This window comes from Protopterus annectens, chromosome 6.part1 (genome assembly GCF_019279795.1).
Source record: "Protopterus annectens isolate FY-2018-M chromosome 6.part1, PAN1.0, whole genome shotgun sequence".
NCBI lineage: Eukaryota > Metazoa > Chordata > Ceratodontiformes > Protopteridae > Protopterus > Protopterus annectens.
In genome coordinates, this window is record NC_056738.1 from 317,758,209 (window position 1) to 317,775,915 (window position 17,707).

Sequence of the window (17,707 nt, forward strand, 5' to 3'; positions counted from 1 at the left end):
TTTTGATTATTTTTACAGATTACTGTTTTACAATTTAATATATATAAAGCACTTTGTCTATTCAGTATCTTCACAAATCCTTATCTGTTTAAAAACTTTCATTTGTCTCTCTAGTGCTTGCTGTCTGTAGGCTATTGTGTAAACTGAAACATTTCCTCTGTGTAATTATCTCTTGGCTAGTGGGGGCTGGTTCTTTTGTGTTCTTGTAAAAAAAAGAAGTTGTTCTGGTTTTTAAGCCCTAACTTTGCACACAGTGCAGACTGGAGAAGTTGTTGACCGCAACTGAGCTACAAAATATAAGTATCTTGATTTTTTTTATTATTTTTACAGATTACTGTTTTTACAATTTAATATATATAAAGCACTTTGTCTATTCAGTATCTTCACAAATCCTTATCTGTTTAAAAACTTTCATTTGTCTCTCTAGTGCTTGCTGTCTGTAGGCTATTGTGTAAACTGAAACATTTCCTCTGTGTAATTATCTCTTGGCTAGTGGGGGCTGGTTCTTTTGTGTTCTTGTAAAAATAAAAGTTGTTCTGGTTTTTAAGCCCTAACTTTGCACACAGTGCAGACTGGAGAAGTTGTTGACTGCAACTGAGCTACAAAATATAAGTATCTTGATTTTTTTTTTATTTTTACAAATTACTGTTTTTACAATTTAATATATATAAAGCACTTTGTATATTCAGTATCTTCACAAATCCTTATCTGTTTAAAAACTTTCATTTGTCTCTCTAGTGCTTGCTGTCTGTAGGCTATTGTGTAAACTGAAATATTTCCTATGTGTAATTATCGCTTGGCTAGTGGGGCTGGTTCTTTTGTGTTCTTGTAAAAAAAAAGTTGTTCTGGTTTTAAGCCCTAACTTTGCACACAGTGCAGACTGGAGAAGTTGTTGACTGCAACTGAGCTACAAAATATAAGTATCTTGATTTTTTGTATTATTTTTACAGATTACTGTTTTTACAATTTAATATATATAAAGCACTTTGTCTATTCAGTATCTTCACAAATCCTTATCTGTTTAAAAACTTTCATTTGTCTCTCTAGTGCTTGCTGTCTGTAGGCTATTGTGTAAACTGAAACATTTCCTCTGTGTAATTATCTCTTGGCTAGTGGGGGCTGGTTCTTTTGTGTTCTTGTAAAAAAAAAAAGTTGTTCTGGTTTTAAGCCCTAACTTTGCACGCAGTGCAGACTGGAGAAGTTGTTGACTGCAACTGAGCTACAAAATGTAAGTATCTTGATTTTTTTATTATTTTTACAGATTACTGTTTTTACAATTTAATATATATAAAGCACTTTGTCTATTCAGTATCTTCACAAATCCTTATCTGTTTAAAAACTTTCATTTGTCTCTCTAGTGCTTGCTGTCTGTAGGCTATTGTGTAAACTGAAACATTTCCTCTGTGTAATTATCTCTTGGCTAGTGGGGGCTGGTTCTTTTGTGTTCTTGTAAAAAAAAAAGAAGTTGTTCTGGTTTTTAAGCCCTAACTTTGCACACAGTGCAGACTGGAGAAGTTGTTGACTGCAACTGAGCTACAAAATATAAGTATCTTGATTTTTTTATTATTTTTACAGATTACTGTTTTTACAATTTAATATATATAAAGCACTTTGTCTATTCAGTATCTTCACAAATCCTTATCTGTTTAAAAACTTTCATTTGTCTCTCTAGTGCTTGCTGTCTGTAGGCTATTGTGTAAACTGAAACATCTCCTCTGTGTAATTATCTCTTGGCTAGTGGGGGCTGGTTCTTTTGTGTTCTTGTAAAAAAAAAAGAAGTTGTTCTGGTTTTAAGCCCTAACTTTGCACACAGTGCAGACTAGAGAGGTTGTTGACTGCAACCGAGCTACAAAATATAAGTATCTTGATTTTTTGATTATTTTTACAGATTACGGTTTTTACAATTTAATATATATAAAGCACTTTGTCTATTCAGTATCTTCACAAATCCTTATCTGTTTAAAAACTTTCATTTGTCTCTCTAGTGCTTGCTGTCTGTAGGCTATTGTGTAAACTGAAACATTTCCTCTGTGTAATTATCTCTTGGCTAGTGGGGCTGGTTCTTTTGTGTTCTTGTAAAAAAAAAGAAGTTGTTCTGGTTTTTAAGCCCTAACTTTGCACACAGTGCAGACTGGAGAAGTTGTTGACTGCAACTGAGCTACAAAATATAAGTATCTTGATTTTTTTTATTATTTTTACAGATTACTGTTTTTACAATTTAATATATATAAAGCACTTTGTCTATTCAGTATCTTCACAAATCCTTATCTGTTTAAAAACTTTCATTTGTCTCTCTAGTGCTTGCTGTCTGTAGGCTATTGTGTAAACTGAAACATTTCCTCTGTGTAATTATCTCTTGGCTAGTGGGGGCTGGTTCTTTTGTGTTCTTGTAAAAAAAAAAAAAAAGAAGCTGTTCATGTTTTTAAGCCCTAACTTTGCACACAGTGCAGACTGGAAAAGTTGTTGACGCAACTGAGCTACAAAATATAAGTATCTTGATTTTTTTTATTATTTTTACAGATTACTGTTTTTACAATTTAATATATATAAAGCACTTTGTCTATTCAGTATCTTCACAAATCCTTATCTGTTTAAAAACTTTCATTTGTCTCTCTAGTGCTTGCTGTCTGTAGGCTATTGTGTAAACTGAAACATTTCCTCTGTGTAATTATCTCTTGGCTAGTGGGGGCTGGTTCTTTTGTGTTCTTGTAAAAAAAAAGTTGTTGTTCTGGTTTTTAAGCCCTAACTTTGCACACAGTGCAGACTGGAGAAGTTGTTGACTGCAACTGAGCTACAAAATATAAGTATCTTGATTTTTTTTGATTATTTTTACAGATTACTGTTTTTACAATTTAATATATATAAAGCACTTTGTCTATTCAGTATCTTCACAAATCCTTATCTGTTTAAAAACTTTCATTTGTCTCTCTAGTGCTTGCTGTCTGTAGGCTATTGTGTAAACTGAAACATTTCCTCTGTGTAATTATCTCTTGGCTAGTGGGGGCTGGTTCTTTTGTGTTCTTGTAAAAAAAAAAAAGAAGTTGTTCTGGTTTTTAAGCCCTAACTTTGCACACAGTGCAGACTGGAGAAGTTGTTGACTGCAACTGAGCTACAAAATATAAGTATCTTGATTTTTTTTGATTATTTTTACAGATTACTGTTTTTACAATTTAATATATATAAAGCACTTTGTCTATTCAGTATCTTCACAAATCCTTATCTGTTTAAAAACTTTCATTTGTCTCTCTAGTGCTTGCTGTCTGTAGGCTATTGTGTAAACTGAAACATTTCCTCTGTGTAATTATCTCTTGGCTAGTGGGGGCTGGTTCTTTTGTGTTCTTGTAAAAGAAGAAGTTGTTCTGGTTTTTAAGCCCTAACTTTGCACACAGTGCAGACTGGAGAAGTTGTTGACTGCAACTGAGCTACAAAATATAAGTATCTTGATTTTTTTATTATTTTTACAGATTACTGTTTTTACAATTTAATATATATAAAGCACTTTGTCTATTCAGTATCTTCACAAATCCTTATCTGTTTAAAAACTTTCATTTGTCTCTCTAGTGCTTGCTGTCTGTAGGCTATTGTGTAAACTGAAACATTTCCTCTGTGTAATTATCTCTTGGCTAGTGGGGGCTGGTTCTTTTGTGTTCTTGTAAAAAAAAAGTTGTTCTGGTTTTTAAGCCCTAACTTTGCACACAGTGCAGACTGGAGAAGTTGTTGACTGCAACTGAGCTACAAAATATAAGTATCTTGATTTTTTTATTATTTTTACAGATTACTGTTTTTACAATTTAATATATATAAAGCACTTTGTCTATTCAGTATCTTCACAAATCCTTATCTGTTTAAAAACTTTCATTTGTCTCTCTAGTGCTTGCTGTCTGTAGGCTATTGTGTAAACTGAAACATTTCCTCTGTGTAATTATCTCTTGGCTAGTGGGGGCTGGTTCTTTTGTGTTCTTGTAAAAAAAAAGAAGTTGTTCTGGTTTTTAAGCCCTAACTTTGCACACAGTGCAGACTAGAGAAGTTGTTGACTGCAACTGAGCTACAAAATATAAGTATCTTGATTTTTTTTATTATTTTTACAGATTACTGTTTTTACAATTTAATATATATAAAGCACTTTGTCTATTCAGTATCTTCACAAATCCTTATCTGTTTAAAAACTTTCATTTGTCTCTCTAGTGCTTGCTGTCTGTAGGCTATTGTGTAAACTGAAACATTTCCTCTGTGTAATTATCTCTTGGCTAGTGGAGGCTGGTTCTTTTGTGTTCTTGTAAAAAAAAAGTACTTCTGGTTTTTAAGCCCTAACTTTGCACACAGTGCAGACTAGAGAGGTTGTTGACTGCAACTGAGCTACAAAATATAAGTATCTTGATTTTTTTATTATTTTTACAGATTACTGTTTTTACAATTTAATATATATAAAGCACTTTGTCTATTCAGTATCTTCACAAATCCTTATCTGTTTAAAAACTTTCATTTGTCTCTCTAGTGCTTGCTGTCTGTAGGCTATTGTGTAAACTGAAACATTTCCTCTGTGTAATTATCTCTTGGCTAGTGGGGGCTGGTTCTTTTGTGTTCTTGTAAAAAAAAAAAGAAGTTGTTCTGGTTTTTAAGCCCTAACTTTGCACACAGTGCAGACTGGAGAAGTTGTTGACTGCAACTGAGCTACAAAATATAAGTATCTTGATTTTTTTTTATTATTTTTACAGATTACTGTTTTTACAATTTAATATATATAAAGCACTTTGTCTATTCAGTATCTTCACAAATCCTTATCTGTTTAAAAACTTTCATTTGTCTCTCTAGTGCTTGCTGTCTGTAGGCTATTGTGTAAACTGAAACATTTCCTCTGTGTAATTATCTCTTGGCTAGTGGGGGCTGGTTCTTTTGTGTTCTTGTAAAAAAAAAAAGAAGTTGTTCTGGTTTTTAAGCCCTAACTTTGCACACAGTGCAGACTGGAGAAGTTGTTGACCGCAACTGAGCTACAAAATATAAGTATCTTGATTTTTTTGATTATTTTTACAGATTACTGTTTTTACAATTTAATATATATAAAGCACTTTGTCTATTCAGTATCTTCACAAATCCTTATCTGTTTAAAAACTTTCATTTGTCTCTCTAGTGCTTGCTGTCTGTAGGCTATTGTGTAAACTGAAACATTTCCTCTGTGTAATTATCTCTTGGCTAGTGGGGGCTGGTTCTTTTGTGTTCTTGTAAAAAAAAAGAAGTTGTTCTGGTTTTTAAGCCCTAACTTTGCACACAGTGCAGACTGGAGAAGTTGTTGACTGCAACTGAGCTACAAAATATAAGTATCTTGATTTTTTTGATTATTTTTACAGATTACTGTTTTTACAATTTAATATATATAAAGCACTTTGTCTATTCAGTATCTTCACAAATCCTTATCTGTTTAAAAACTTTCATTTGTCTCTCTAGTGCTTGCTGTCTGTAGGCTATTGTGTAAACTGAAACATTTCCTCTGTGTAATTATCTCTTGGCTAGTGGGGGCTGGTTCTTTTGTGTTCTTGTAAAAAAAAAGAAGTTGTTCTGGTTTTTAAGCCCTAACTTTGCACACAGTGCAGACTGGAGAAGTTGTTGACTGCAACTGAGCTACAAAATATAAGTATCTTGATTTTTTTTTGATTATTTTTACAGATTACTGTTTACAATTTAATATATATAAAGCACTTTGTCTATTCAGTATCTTCACAAATCCTTATCTGTTTAAAAACTTTCATTTGTCTCTCTAGTGCTTGCTGTCTGTAGGCTATTGTGTAAACTGAAACATTTCCTCTGTGTAATTATCTCTTGGCTAGTGGGGCTGGTTCTTTTGTGTTCTTGTAAAAAAAAAGTTGTTCTGGTTTTTAAGCCCTAACTTTGCACACAGTGCAGACTAGAGAGGTTGTTGACTGCAACTGAGCTACAAAATATAAGTATCTTGATTTTTTTGATTATTTTTACAGATTACTGTTTTTACAATTTAATATATATAAAGCACTTTGTCTATTCAGTATCTTCACAAATCCTTATCTGTTTAAAAACTTTCATTTGTCTCTCTAGTGCTTGCTGTCTGTAGGCTATTGTGTAAACTGAAACATTTCCTCTGTGTAATTATCTCTTGGCTAGTGGGGCCTGGTTCTTTTGTGTTCTTGTAAAAAAAAAGAGGTAGTTCTGGTATTTAAGCCCTAACTTTGCACACAGTGCAGACTAGAGAAGTTGTTGACTGCAACTGAGCTACAAAATATAAGTATCTTGATTTTTTTTGATTATTTTTACAGATTACTGTTTTTACAATTTAATATATATAAAGCACTTTGTCTATTCAGTATCTTCACAAATCCTTATCTGTTTAAAAACTTTCATTTGTCTCTCTAGTGCTTGCTGTCTGTAGGCTATTGTGTAAACTGAAACATTTCCTCTGTGTAATTATCTCTTGGCTAGTGGGGGCTGGTTCTTTTGTGTTCTTGTAAAAAAAAAAGTTGTTCTGGTTTTTAAGCTCTAACATTGCAGACTAGAGAGGTTGTTGACTGCAACTGAGCTACAAAATATAAGTATCTTGATTTTTTTGATTATTTTTACAGATTACTGTTTTTACAATTTAATATATATAAAGCACTTTGTCTATTCAGTATCTTCACAAATCCTTATCTGTTTAAAAACTTTCATTTGTCTCTCTAGTGCTTGCTGTCTGTAGGCTATTGTGTAAACTGAAACATTTCCTCTGTGTAATTATCTCTTGGCTAGTGGGGCTGGTTCTTTTGTGTTCTTGTAAAAAAAAAGAAGCTGTTCTGGTTTTAAGCCCTAACTTTGGAGAGGTTGTTGACTGCAACTGAGCTACAAAATATAAGTATCTTGATTTTTTTGATTATTTTTACAGATTACTGTTTTTACAATTTAATATATATAAAGCACTTTGTCTATTCAGTATCTTCACAAATCCTTATCTGTTTAAAAACTTTCATTTGTCTCTCTAGTGCTTGCTGTCTGTAGGCTATTGTGTAAACTGAAACATTTCCTCTGTGTAATTATCTCTTGGCTAGTGGGGGCTGGTTCTTTTGTGTTCTTGTAAAAAAAGAAGTTGTTCTGGTTTTAAGCCCTAACTTTGCACACAGTGCAGACTGGAGAAGTTGTTGACTGCAACTGAGCTACAAAATATAAGTATCTTGATTTTTTTGATTATTTTTACAGATTACTGTTTTTACAATTTAATATATATAAAGCACTTTGTCTATTCAGTATCTTCACAAATCCTTATCTGTTTAAAAACTTTCATTTGTCTCTCTAGTGCTTGCTGTCTGTAGGCTATTGTGTAAACTGAAACATTTCCTCTGTGTAATTATCTCTTGGCTAGTGGGGGCTGGTTCTTTTGTGTTCTTGTAAAAAAAAGAAGTTGTTCTGGTTTTAAGCCCTAACTTTGCAGACTGGAGAAGTTGTTGACTGCAACTGAGCTACAAAATATAAGTATCTTGATTTTTTTGATTATTTTTACAGATTACTGTTTTTACAATTTAATATATATAAAGCACTTTGTCTATTCAGTATCTTCACAAATCCTTATCTGTTTAAAAACTTTCATTTGTCTCTCTAGTGCTTGCTGTCTGTAGGCTATTGTGTAAACTGAAACATTTCCTCTGTGTAATTATCTCTTGGCTAGTGGGGGCTGGTTCTTTTGTGTTCTTGTAAAAAAAAAAGTTGTTCTGGTTTTTAAGCCCTAACTTTGCACACAGTGCAGACTGGAGAAGTTGTTGACTGCAACTGAGCTACAAAATATAAGTATCTTGATTTTTTTGATTATTTTTACAGATTACTGTTTTTACAATTTAATATATATAAAGCACTTTGTCTATTCAGTATCTTCACAAATCCTTATCTGTTTAAAAACTTTCATTTGTCTCTCTAGTGCTTGCTGTCTGTAGGCTATTGTGTAAACTGAAACATTTCCTCTGTGTAATTATCTCTTGGCTAGTGGGGCTGGTTCTTTTGTGTTCTTGTAAAAAAAAAGAAGTTGTTCTGGTTTTTAAGCCCTAACTTTGCACACAGTGCAGACTGGAGAAGTTGTTGACTGCAACTGAGCTACAAAATATAAGTATCTTGATTTTTTTATTATTTTTACAGATTACTGTTTTTACAATTTAATATATATAAAGCACTTTGTCTATTCAGTATCTTCACAAATCCTTATCTGTTTAAAAACTTTCATTTGTCTCTCTAGTGCTTGCTGTCTGTAGGCTATTGTGTAAACTGAAACATTTCCTCTGTGTAATTATCTCTTGGCTAGTGGGGGCTGGTTCTTTTGTGTTCTTGTAAAAAAAAGAAGTTGTTCTGGTTTTTAAGCCCTAACTTTGCACACAGTGCAGACTGGAGAAGTTGTTGACTGCAACTGAGCTACAAAATATAAGTATCTTGATTTTTTTGATTATTTTTACAGATTACTGTTTTTACAATTTAATATATATAAAGCACTTTGTCTATTCAGTATCTTCACAAATCCTTATCTGTTTAAAAACTTTCATTTGTCTCTCTAGTGCTTGCTGTCTGTAGGCTATTGTGTAAACTGAAACATTTCCTCTGTGTAATTATCTCTTGGCTAGTGGGCGCTGGTTCTTTTGTGTTCTTGTAAAAAAAAAAAGTTGTTCTGGTTTTTAAGCCCTAACTTTGCACACAGTGCAGACTGGAGAAGTTGTTGACTGCAACTGAGCTACAAAATATAAGTATCTTGATTTTTTTGATTATTTTTACAGATTACTGTTTTTACAATTTAATATATATAAAGCACTTTGTCTATTCAGTATCTTCACAAATCCTTATCTGTTTAAAAACTTTCATTTGTCTCTCTAGTGCTTGCTGTCTGTAGGCTATTGTGTAAACTGAAACATTTCCTCTGTGTAATTATCTCTTGGCTAGTGGGGGCTGGTTCTTTTGTGTTCTTGTAAAAAAAAAAAGCTGTTCTGGTTTTTAAGCCCTAACTTTGCACACAGTGCAGACTGGAGAAGTTGTTGACTGCAACTGAGCTACAAAATATAAGTATCTTGATTTTTTTTGATTATTTTTACAGATTACTGTTTTACAATTTAATATATATAAAGCACTTTGTCTATTCAGTATCTTCACAAATCCTTATCTGTTTAAAAACTTTCATTTGTCTCTCTAGTGCTTGCTGTCTGTAGGCTATTGTGTAAACTGAAACATTTCCTCTGTGTAATTATCTCTTGGCTAGTGGGGATGGTTCTTTTGTGTTCTTGTAAAAAAAAAGAAGTTGTTCTGGTTTTTAAGCCCTAACTTTGCACACAGTGCAGACTGGAGAAGTTGTTGACTGCAACTGAGCTACAAAATATAAGTATCTTGATTTTTTTGATTATTTTTACAGATTACTGTTTTTACAATTTAATATATATAAAGCACTTTGTCTATTCAGTATCTTCACAAATCCTTATCTGTTTAAAAACTTTCATTTGTCTCTCTAGTGCTTGCTGTCTGTAGGCTATTGTGTAAACTGAAACATTTCCTCTGTGTAATTATCTCTTGGCTAGTGGGGGCTGGTTCTTTTGTGTTCTTGTAAAAAAAAAGAAGTTGTTCTGGTTTTTAAGCCCTAACTTTGCAGACGGGAGAAGTTGTTGACTGCAACTGAGCTACAAAATATAAGTATCTTGATTTTTTTTGATTATTTTTACAGATTACTGTTTTTACAATTTAATATATATAAAGCACTTTGTCTATTCAGTATCTTCACAAATCCTTATCTGTTTAAAACTTTCATTTGTCTCTCTAGTGCTTGCTGTCTGTAGGCTATTGTGTAAACTGAAACATTTCCTCTGTGTAATTATCTCTTGGCTAGTGGGGCTGGTTCTTTTGTGTTCTTGTAAAAAAAAAAAGTTGTTCTGGTTTTAAGCCCTAACTTTGCACACAGTGCAGACTGGAGAAGTTGTTGACTGCAACTGAGCTACAAAATATAAGTATCTTGATTTTTTTGATTATTTTTACAGATTACTGTTTTTACAATTTAATATATATAAAGCACTTTGTCTATTCAGTATCTTCACAAATCCTTATCTGTTTAAAAACTTTCATTTGTCTCTCTAGTGCTTGCTGTCTGTAGGCTATTGTGTAAACTGAAACATTTCCTCTGTGTAATTATCTCTTGGCTAGTGGGGGCTGGTTCTTTTGTGTTCTTGTAAAAAAAAAAGAAGTTGTTCTGGTTTTTAAGCCCTAACTTTGCACACAGTGCAGACTGGAGAAGTTGTTGACTGCAACTGAGCTACAAAATATAAGTATCTTGATTTTTTTTATTATTTTTACAGATTACTGTTTTACAATTTAATATATATAAAGCACTTTGTCTATTCAGTATCTTCACAAATCCTTATCTGTTTAAAAACTTTCATTTGTCTCTCTAGTGCTTGCTGTCTGTAGGCTATTGTGTAAACTGAAACATTTCCTCTGTGAAATTATCTCTTGGCTAGTGGGGCTGTTTTTTTTGTGTTCTTGTAAAAAAAAAAGTTGTTCTGGTTTTTAAGCCCTAACTTTGCACTGGAGAGGTTGTTGACTGCAACTGAGCTACAAAATATAAGTATCTTGATTTTTTTGATTATTTTTACAGATTACTGTTTTTACAATTTAATATATATAAAGCACTTTGTCTATTCAGTATCTTCACAAATCCTTATCTGTTTAAAAACTTTCATTTGTCTCTCTAGTGCTTGCTGTCTGTAGGCTATTGTGTAAACTGAAACATTTCCTCTGTGTAATTATCTCTTGGCTAGTGGGGCTGGTTCTTTTGTGTTCTTGTAAAAAAAAAAAGTTGTTCTGGTTTTTAAGCCCTAACTTTGCAGACTGGAGAAGTTGTTGACTGCAACTGAGCTACAAAATATAAGTATCTTGATTTTTTTGATTATTTTTACAGATTACTGTTTTTACAATTTAATATATATAAAGCACTTTGTCTATTCAGTATCTTCACAAATCCTTATCTGTTTAAAAACTTTCATTTGTCTCTCTAGTGCTTGCTGTCTGTAGGCTATTGTGTAAACTGAAACATCTCCTCTGTGTAATTATCTCTTGGCTAGTGGGGCTGGTTCTTTTGTGTCCTTGTAAATAAAAGAAGCTGTTCTGGTTTTAAGCCCTAACTTTGCAGATGGAGAAGTTGTTGACTGCAACTGAGCTACAAAATATAAGTATCTTGATTTTTTTGATTATTTTTACAGATTACTGTTTTTACAATTTAATATATATAAAGCACTTTGTCTATTCAGTATCTTCACAAATCCTTATCTGTTTAAAAACTTTCATTTGTCTCTAGTGCTTGCTGTCTGTAGGCTATTGTGTAAACTGAAACATTTCCTCTGTGTAATTATCTCTTGGCTAGTGGGGCCTGGTTCTTTTGTGTTCTTGTAAAAAAAAAGTTGTTCTGGTTTTAAGCCCTAACTTTGGAGAAGTTGTTGACTGCAACTGAGCTACAAAATATAAGTATCTTGATTTTTTTGATTATTTTTACAGATTACTGTTTTTACAATTTAATATATATAAAGCACTTTGTCTATTCAGTATCTTCACAAATCCTTATCTGTTTAAAACTTTCATTTGTCTCTCTAGTGCTTGCTGTCTGTAGGCTATTGTGTAAACTGAAACATTTCCTCTGTGTAATTATCTCTTGGCTAGTGGGGGCTGGTTCTTTTGTGTTCTTGTAAAAAAAAAGTTGTTCTGGTTTTTAAGCCCTAACTTTGGAGAAGTTGTTGACTGCAACTGAGCTACAAAATATAAGTATCTTGATTTTTTTTGATTATTTTTACAGATTACTGTTTTTACAATTTAATATATATAAAGCACTTTGTCTATTCAGTATCTTCACAAATCCTTATCTGTTTAAAAACTTTCATTTGTCTCTCTAGTGCTTGCTGTCTGTAGGCTATTGTGTAAACTGAAACATTTCCTCTGTGTAATTATCTCTTGGCTAGTGGGGGCTGGTTCTTTTGTGTTCTTGTAAAAAAAAAAGTTGTTCTGGTTTTAAGCCCTAACTTTGCATGGAGAAGTTGTTGACTGCAACTGAGCTACAAAATATAAGTATCTTGATTTTTTTGATTATTTTTACAGATTACTGTTTTCACAATTTAATATATATAAAGCACTTTGTCTATTCAGTATCTTCACAAATCCTTATCTGTTTAAAAACTTTCATTTGTCTCTCTAGTGCTTGCTGTCTGTAGGCTATTGTGTAAACTGAAACATTTCCTCTGTGTAATTATCTCTTGGCTAGTGGGGGCTGGTTCTTTTGTGTTCTTGTAAAAAAAAAAGAAGTTGTTCTGGTTATTAAGCCCTAACTTTGCAGACTGGAGAAGTTGTTGACTGCAACTGAGCTACAAAATATAAGTATCTTGATTTTTTTGATTATTTTTACAGATTACTGTTTTTACAATTTAATATATATAAAGCACTTTGTCTATTCAGTATCTTCACAAATCCTTATCTGTTTAAAAACTTTCATTTGTCTCTCTAGTGCTTGCTGTCTGTAGGCTATTGTGTAAACTGAAACATTTCCTCTGTGTAATTATCTCTTGGCTAGTGGGGGCTGGTTCTTTTGTGTTCTTGTAAAAAAAAAAGTTGTTCTGGTTTTTAAGCCCTAACTTTGCATACTGGAGAAGTTGTTGACTGCAACTGAGCTACAAAATATAAGTATCTTGATTTTTTTTGATTATTTTTACAGATTACTGTTTTTACAATTTAATATATATAAAGCACTTTGTCTAGTCAGTATCTTCACAAATCCTTATCTGTTTAAAAACTTTCATTTGTCTCTCTAGTGCTTGCTGTCTGTAGGCTATTGTGTAAACTGAAACATTTCCTCTGTGTAATTATCTCTTGGCTAGTGGGGGCTGGTTCTTTTGTGTTCTTGTAAAAAAAAAGTTGTTCTGGTTTTTAAGCCCTAACTTTGCAGACTGGAGAAGTTGTTGACTGCAACTGAGCTACAAAATATAAGTATCTTGATTTTTTTGATTATTTTTACAGATTACTGTTTTTACAATTTAATATATATAAAGCACTTTGTCTATTCAGTATCTTCACAAATCCTTATCTGTTTAAAAACTTTCATTTGTCTCTCTAGTGCTTGCTGTCTGTAGGCTATTGTGTAAACTGAAACATTTCCTCTGTGTAATTATCTCTTGGCTAGTGGGGGCTGGTTCTTTTGTGTTCTTGTAAAAAAAAAAAGAAGTTGTTCTGGTTTTTAAGCCCTAACTTTGCAGAAGTTGTTGACTGCAACTGAGCTACAAAATATAAGTATCTTGATTTTTTTTTGATTATTTTTACAGATTACTGTTTTTACAATTTAATATATATAAAGCACTTTGTCTATTCAGTATCTTCACAAATCCTTATCTGTTTAAAAACTTTCATTTGTCTCTCTAGTGCTTGCTGTCTGTAGGCTATTGTGTAAACTGAAACATTTCCTCTGTGTAATTATCTCTTGGCTAGTGGGGGCTGGTTCTTTTGTGTTCTTGTAAAAAAAAGAAGTTGTTCTGGTTTTTAAGCCCTAACTTTGCAGACTGGAGAAGTTGTTGACTGCAACTGAGCTACAAAATATAAGTATCTTGATTTTTTTGATTATTTTTACAGATTACTGTTTTTACAATTTAATATATATAAAGCACTTTGTCTATTCAGTATCTTCACAAATCCTTATCTGTTTAAAAACTTTCATTTGTCTCTCTAGTGCTTGCTGTCTGTAGGCTATTGTGTAAACTGAAACATTTCCTCTGTGTAATTATCTCTTGGCTAGTGGGGCTGGTTCTTTTGTGTTCTTGTAAAAAAAAAGTTGTTCTGGTTTTAAGCCCTAACTTTGGAGAAGTTGTTGACTGCAACTGAGCTACAAAATATAAGTATCTTGATTTTTTTGATTATTTTTACAGATTACTGTTTTTACAATTTAATATATATAAAGCACTTTGTCTAGTCAGTATCTTCACAAATCCTTATCTGTTTAAAAACTTTCATTTGTCTCTCTAGTGCTTGCTGTCTGTAGGCTATTGTGTAAACTGAAACATTTCCTCTGTGTAATTATCTCTTGGCTAGTGGGGCTGGTTCTTTTGTGTTCTTGTAAAAAAAAAGAAGTTGTTCTGGTTTTAAGCCCTAACTTTGCAGACTGGAGAAGTTGTTGACTGCAACTGAGCTACAAAATATAAGTATCTTGATTTTTTTTGATTATTTTTACAGATTACTGTTTTTACAATTTAATATATATAAAGCACTTTGTCTATTCAGTATCTTCACAAATCCTTATCTGTTTAAAAACTTTCATTTGTCTCTCTAGTGCTTGCTGTCTGTAGGCTATTGTGTAAACTGAAACATTTCCTCTGTGTAATTATCTCTTGGCTAGTGGGGGCTGGTTCTTTTGTGTTCTTGTAAAAAAAGAAGCTGTTCTGGTTTTAAGCCCTAACTTTGCAGACTGGAGAAGTTGTTGACCGCAACTGAGCTACAAAATATAAATATTTTGATTTTTTTGATTATTTTTACAGATTACTGTTTTTACAATTTAATATATATAAAGCACTTTGTCTAGTCAGTATCTTCACAAATCCTTATCTGTTTAAAAACTTTCATTTGTCTCTCTAGTGCTTGCTGTCTGTAGGCTATTGTGTAAACTGAAACATTTCCTCTGTGTAATTATCTCTTGGCTAGTGGGGGCTGGTTCTTTTGTGTTCTTGTAAAAAAAAAAGTTGTTGTTCTGGTTTTTAAGCCCTAACTTTGGAGAAGTTGTTGACTGCAACTGAGCTACAAAATATAAGTATCTTGATTTTTTTTGATTATTTTTACAGATTACTGTTTTTACAATTTAATATATATAAAGCACTTTGTCTAGTCAGTATCTTCACAAATCCTTATCTGTTTAAAAACTTTCATTTGTCTCTCTAGTGCTTGCTGTCTGTAGGCTATTGTGTAAACTGAAACATTTCCTCTGTGTAATTATCTCTTGGCTAGTGGGGCTGGTTCTTTTGTGTTCTTGTAAAAAAAAAGTTGTTCTGGTTTTAAGCCCTAACTTTGGAGAAGTTGTTGACTGCAACTGAGCTACAAAATATAAGTATCTTGATTTTTTTGATTATTTTTACAGATTACTGTTTTACAATTTAATATATATAAAGCACTTTGTCTAGTCAGTATCTTCACAAGTCCTTATCTGTTTAAAACTTTCATTTGTCTCTCTAGTGCTTGCTGTCTGTAGGCTATTGTGTAAACTGAAACATTTCCTCTGTGTAATTATCTCTTGGCTAGTGGGGGCTGGTTCTTTTGTGTTCTTGTAAAAAAAAAGAAGTTGTTCTGGTTTTTAAGCCCTAACTTTGGAGAAGTTGTTGACTGCAACTGAGCTACAAAATATAAGTATCTTGATTTTTTTGATTATTTTTACAGATTACTGTTTTTACAATTTAATATATATAAAGCACTTTGTCTAGTCAGTATCTTCACAAATCCTTATCTGTTTAAAAACTTTCATTTGTCTCTCTAGTGCTTGCTGTCTGTAGGCTATTGTGTAAACTGAAACATTTCCTCTGTGTAATTATCTCTTGGCTAGTGGGGGCTGGTTCTTTTGTGTTCTTGTAAAAAAAAAAAAGAAGTTGTTCTGGTTTTTAAGCCCTAACTTTGGAGAAGTTGTTGACTGCAACTGAGCTACAAAATATAAGTATCTTGATTTTTTTTGATTATTTTTACAGATTACTGTTTTTACAATTTAATATATATAAAGCACTTTGTCTAGTCAGTATCTTCACAAATCCTTATCTGTTTAAAAACTTTCATTTGTCTCTCTAGTGCTTGCTGTCTGTAGGCTATTGTGTAAACTGAAACATTTCCTCTGTGTAATTATCTCTTGGCTAGTGGGGGGCTGGTTCTTTTGTGTTCTTGTAAAAAACAAAGAAGTTGTTCTGGTTTTTAAGCCCTAACTTTGCAGACTGGAGAAGTTGACTGCAACTGAGCTACAAAATATAAGTATCTTGATTTTTTGGATTATTTTTACAGATTACTGTTTTTACAATTTAATATATATAAAGCACTTTGTCTATTCAGTATCTTCACAAATCCTTATCTGTTTAAAAACTTTCATTTGTCTCTCTAGTGCTTGCTGTCTGTAGGCTATTGTGTAAACTGAAACATTTCCTCTGTGTAATTATCTCTTGGCTAGTGGGGCTGGTTCTTTTGTGTTCTTGTAAAAAAAAAAGTTGTTCTGGTTTTAAGCCCTAACTTTGGAGAGGTTGTTGACTGCAACTGAGCTACAAAATATAAATATCTTGATTTTTTTGATTATTTTTACAGATTACTGTTTTTACAATTTAATATATATAAAGCACTTTGTCTAGTCAGTATCTTCACAAATCCTTATCTGTTTAAAAACTTTCATTTGTCTCTCTAGTGCTTGCTGTCTGTAGGCTATTGTGTAAACTGAAACATTTCCTCTGTGTAATTATCTCTTGGCTAGTGGGGCTGGTTCTTTTGTGTTCTTGTAAAAAAAAAGTTGTTCTGGTTTTAAGCCCTAACTTTGCAGACTGGAGAAGTTGTTGACCGCAACTGAGCTACAAAATATAAATATTTTGATTTTTTTGATTATTTTTACAGATTACTGTTTTTACAATTTAATATATATAAAGCACTTTGTCTAGTCAGTATCTTCACAAATCCTTATCTGTTTAAAAACTTTCATTTGTCTCTCTAGTGCTTGCTGTCTGTAGGCTATTGTGTAAACTGAAACATTTCCTCTGTGTAATTATCTCTTGGCTAGTGGGGGGCCGTTCGTGTCTGTTCTTGTCAAAACAAAAAGTTCTTCTGGCTTTTAAGCCCTAACTTTGCAGACTGGAGAAGTTGTTGACTGCAACTGAGCTACAAAATATAAGTATCTTGATTTTTTTTGATTATTTTTACAGATTACTGTTTTTACAATTTAATATATATAAAGCACTTTGTCTAGTCAGTATCTTCACAAATCCTTATCTGTTTAAAAACTTTCATTTGTCTCTCTAGTGCTTGCTGTCTGTAGGCTATTGTGTAAACTGAAACATTTCCTCTGTGTAATTATCTCTTGGCTAGTGGGGGCTGGTTCTTTTGTGTTCTTGTAAAAAAAAAAGTTGTTCTGGTTTTTAAGCCCTAACTTTGGAGAAGTTGTTGACTGCAACTGAGCTACAAAATATAAGTATCTTGATTTTTTTTGATTATTTTTACAGATTACTGTTTTTACAATTTAATATATATAAAGCACTTTGTCTATTCAGTATCTTCACAAATCCTTATCTGTTTAAAAACTTTCATTTGTCTCTCTAGTGCTTGCTGTCTGTAGGCTATTGTGTAAACTGAAACATTTCCTCTGTGTAATTATCTCTTGGCTAGTGGGGGCTGGTTCTTTTGTGTTCTTGTAAAAAAAAAGTTGTTCTGGTTCTTAAGCCCTAACTTTGCAGACTGGAGAAGTTGTTGACTGCAACTGAGCTACAAAATATAAGTATCTTGATTTTTTTGATTATTTTTACAGATTACTGTTTTACAATTTAATATATATAAAGCACTTTGTCTATTCAGTATCTTCACAAATCCTTATCTGTTTAAAAACTTTCATTTGTCTCTCTAGTGCTTGCTGTCTGTAGGCTATTGTGTAAACTGAAACATTTCCTCTGTGTAATTATCTCTTGGCTAGTGGGGCTGGTTCTTTTGTGTTCTTGTAAAAAAAAAAGTTGTT